Source organism: Nelumbo nucifera, chromosome 4, assembly GCF_055504915.1.
Source record: "Nelumbo nucifera cultivar China Antique chromosome 4, China Antique-T2T, whole genome shotgun sequence".
NCBI lineage: Eukaryota > Viridiplantae > Streptophyta > Magnoliopsida > Proteales > Nelumbonaceae > Nelumbo > Nelumbo nucifera.
This window is the reverse complement of record NC_142652.1, coordinates 26,385,670-26,390,878: the sequence shown is the minus strand read 5'-3', so window position 1 is coordinate 26,390,878 and position 5,209 is coordinate 26,385,670.

The following is a 5,209-nucleotide window of genomic DNA, read 5'->3' as shown; positions in this document are numbered from 1 at the left end:
GCCCCTAGCGACGTATCAAGTGTATCGATTTATAGAGTGATTTCAAACAGAGGGGAGTAAGGGGAATTTGATGTTTCCTATATATTCATGGCAACTTCCATTATTGTTAAACAATCTATTCTAAAATAATAATTTATTGTTAAATAATCCATTAGTTATGAAAATCATTAAATTTTTATGGAAAATATTCTACCAAAAATTGTGAAATAACTATTTCAGAAATAATCAAATATTAAATAATTTAAATAATCTACCAAAAATTAACAAGCAATCCATTATTTAATAATTTTTTTATTAATAAATGTTCAAAATTTCAACGTTTAGCGTAATTTACATTAATCATTGTAATTTAATAAATTTTTATTAATTTTTTACAATAATAATTTATTGATAAAAGATATTACTAATTAGTGTAATTTATTAATTTCTATAAAATCAATAATTATAGTTAACAATTATCAAATAATTAAGAAGTTAATCTATGAAAAAATATTTTCCAAAACTATATAAATAATAATCTATTATTATTATTCAACTAAATAATTATTAAAAATTTAGGAAAATTAAATTAGGAAATTAATCTATCAAAAATTGTTTCATAATTAGTTGAAAAACAATCCATTATTATTATTATTTCAATAGATAATTATTAAATGATTTAGGAAAATTATTAAGTCTACCCACACCGATTTAGACCACTTGGTTGAGATCATACCTGGTTTTACATTAATTAATAACAAATGGTTTACTTTTAATTAAAAATAATGTAATTTACCATAATTGCATTGATTTACTATAATTACATTTACTTTGATTAATAGTAAATTAGGCTTAAAAAGTAAATAATTTACATTAATTTATTGTTATTGTAAATAATTAATTTACTATACATAACTACTAATCAATAGAAATTTCAATAATTTTTTAGAAATTATTATAAAATGGTATAATTTATTGTTATTAATTAGTTATATAAAATTATTAGAATTGTAAGGATGACAATTTTCCCTATAAAACTGAGGTCTCCTTTCCCCATCTTGATGGGGTAGAGACAAGGTGGGGACAAGGAAAATATTTTTGTCCCAAATTAGGGATGGGATTTGCATATAATTCTCCAAACCCGATGGTAAATTAGTAAAATATCTGTAGATTTAATATTGATTTTTAAAATATATTTAAATTTTCCTTATATTTTTATAATCCTAGGATCCCATAGTTTCATTTATAAAATACCCCCAAATTATCATAATCCAATTCCTAAAATACCCCCAAATTCCTATAATCTTATTTGTAAAATATCCATAAATTAGATTTTTTTAGGTGATTGCCTTAGAGTGGGGGAAATTTAAGAATTTCCCATTCCTAACAAGAAATGAGTGCCTCACCCCAAACCTGCCCCACCCCATACATTGCACGGGCCCCACTAATATCTAATTATAAAAGCTCACTTTGGAAAGAGTACACTCTTCTCTTTATCAAAAAAATAAGAGTACACACTTCTCAAACTGAGCAAAAGTGAAAAACGATAGTCCTGACTCATGAGAACTAATATCACAAGTATTTTGAATTAATAGTTGACAATATAAATATTAACGTGATAATAAGAGGTCGGATCTGCTGGGACGAATGGCTAGCAAGGTTTGGAGTGGCATGTATCATCGATATAATCTCACACATTAGTCATATTACCTACTTACCTTTTCTCTAAGAAAACCTATAAACAAAAACTAGCGGTTTTCCTACAAAAATTCGACTTTACTTTCTCTGATTGAATATAGTTTACCCTTCTCTCTTTTCTCTATTCAAGGAATGACTTGCATATGAAGCAAAAAAGGTCTGCATCAAATTAAGGCTTGTATAAAAGTTAACATTCAAATATTCATGGACATTATCATCATCATTTAAGGCCTGACCCACTTATGTTCTGTTTAGTGTTATATCCATTAAAAACCATGTGGGGTTGGTTACAAAAATTCGGTTTCACCATATTTTGTGTCATATTAATTGTTAAATTATGAACATTTAAATCGTTTCTTACTTTTCATTAGATTAATAGATATTAGTCGAGTCCTTGATATTGCATCAATCTACAAAAACTAGAACAAAAAGAACCAGAACAGAGAGGAGAGAGAGAGAGATTGCTCATTAAAGCCGCAAAGACTACTGGCAGGCTACCGATTAGAGTCTTCATTTAGGAATTAGGATCTGCTCCTCACAATCACATCCCACTGTGTATTAAAAACATGTCCCATGAATAATAACATATCTATATTACTTTAAAAAATACAAATAGCCTCAATAATAACATATTTATACTACTTTAAATGAGTTAAAAAGAGTTAATTTTAAGATTTTCAATACATTCAATTCTCTCTCATTAAATCCAACATTTAGGCTGTGTTTGGAAACGGTGCAAATGGAGTGTAAATCCCGGTTCAGGGTAAATTTATAATCTTGTTCACTTTTGCTTGTGTTTGGCAACATTACATTTATGCATTGACAAATGATAGACCAATGCATATTTACATTGATAATTAGATGTAAAAGTACATCAATAAAAAAGAAGTAAATTTGCATTAAAGTGGGCTTTTGATAAAAAAAAAAAAGCATATACTTTATTGAAATTCATGTTTGCGTCCATTACAGCTAAAAGTCTGTTTGGTAAGAAGGTAAATTTGTTAGTGCAAAACTAACCCAACTTTGCAATTTATATGAACCGTTTTACACTTCACATATTTGCATTCACACTTATTTGCATTGTTTCCAAACGCAGCCTTAAGGTATTAATTTGCATTCACCTTCATTGAATCATATATTTAAGGATTTTTTTTGTTTTTCTCATCATTAAATTCTATAATTAAATCCATACATAATAAATTAATAATTTCAATAACATAAACACTTATAATTTTAATATCTACCTAGAAAAAAAACAGTGTTTTCATCTAGGTGGTGGTAAGAAATTAAACCATTTGGGTCAAATGGACCAATCCATGTTGCTACAATTAAATAATAAAATTCAAAAATATATAAAATGCAAAAAGTATAGAAATTAAAAAAATTGGAACATCTTTAACATCATATACTTGACATATAAAACAATAATAAGTATACCCGCTTTTGCCTTCGAGTCACAGGTAACCAGTTTGACTATCAAGGTCAAATGAGTCAAACCACTCTACGATGTCTGCATCAACACTATGTGTGTGTGTGTGTGTAAAAATATATATTTTATCAATAAATAGTATAATATGTTTTACATATATTATAGTTATGTTTTACATATATTTTACAATTATGTTGTATGTATATTTTATAATTATGTTTTACATATAATATATGTATTATGCAACATTTATTTATGTCTTTTAATTTAAATTTAAATTTTTTTATTTATAAAAAATATTAGAATTGCAATTTGGAGCCAAAAAAGGGGTTTTTTTGCAAAAATAGCAAGGCAAGACGCCTAAGGCCCTTGGGACGTATAGATCTTGAAAAATTACTCAAAAAAAAAAGATAACCTCAATCAGACATCAGAGTGCAAAGTTATGGCTTTCAAAATTTTGCACATAATTAAGTGCGCAACTTGCAACCTAGATATTGGGTTGAACATGGCAATGGTTGAATTGCTCGGGTTAAACGGTTTTTAACTGAAATGGGGAGTTTCAACGGAACCAAACCCAAGATCAAGGCCGAGTGACTATTCAAACAGTTCAATCAGCCAGGTCACCAATAGGTTGAAAACATTGGTGATAAATAATAAATGTTTTTTATTAATGATGGAAATGGAATGTAAAATTTAAAACCAATTGGAAGTAAAACTATTTTCCTATTATCTCTCATTAAATCGCATATCTAAGGTATATTATCTTATTAAATCCTATATTTAAGATATATTTTTCTCATTATTAAATTCAACTAATTAAATCCATAACATTAATTTTAATAATGTAAAAGTAAATATTTTGAAAAATAATTTGATAACAAAACCATTTTCTTCCCTCTCAGTGGTGGGTAAACAATTCAACCATTTGGGGCCAAATGCATTAATCAATAATGCCATAATTACATAATAAAAAAATAAAATATATAAAATATATAATACAAAAAAATAAAAAGAATTAGACACGTCACTAATATTGTATATTCATTATGCTGAACAAAAATAAGTATGAAATGTAAGAAGTACTTTTATAAATGATGAAAATAGAATGCCAAAATTAAAATCAACCTAAAAATGAAATGATGTCATAATCAAATAATTAAATTTTTAAAGACAGAAAATACAAAGAATCACAAAAATAAATTTTGTACATAAGAATAATGTTATATATTTATAAAAATAAAATATGGGGTACATCTATAATATTATACATTTATTATATTGAAGAAAAATAAATATTATATATAAGGTATAATTTTATCAATAATGGAAATGTAATATAAAATTTAATGTCAACCTAGAAATCAAACTTTTTTTGGGTCTTGGGTTAGTGGTTTAGGTCAAATGGATTAATTGATGATATGATAGTTAAATAATAAATATTTAAAAAGTAATAAAAATGTACAAGTAATCAAAAGAATATATAAAAAATTATATATTAATTATGTCAAACAAAAATTAAGTGTGACAAGTAAAAATTATTTATATAATGTTGATGAAATATATAATTTAAAACTGATCCGAAAGCACTACTTTCTTATCTAAATGATGGGTCAACGATCCAACTTTTCAAATAAATTCATAATGTCATAATTGAATAATAAATATTCAAAAAAAGATTGAACACAAAAAAAAAATACAGAATTTTGTTAAAGGCATTTCGGAGAATTTCTAATGTTGTATAATCATCATATTAAATAAAAATAATTGTTAAATTAAAAATTATTTTTATTTAAGACAAAAATGAAACACGAAATTTAGTAGTAGTAGTAGTAGTAGTAGTAATTGTAATTTAAAATTTCTACATGTGCACATTTAGTATAAGTATTTAAGTTTATTTTTAGTCATATTGTTACTTTTATTAATTTTCAATTTATATCTTAACTATGATATATCTAAAATTCAAGTAATTAATATGAAAAAAAATCAAACATGTAACGCACGTGCTTAATTACTAATTAACATAAGTATGGGAGATGTTCCCAATGTGAGGCTAGAACATACGGTAAAGTCGATGCCTTACTTGAGTAATAGTCATGGTTGATG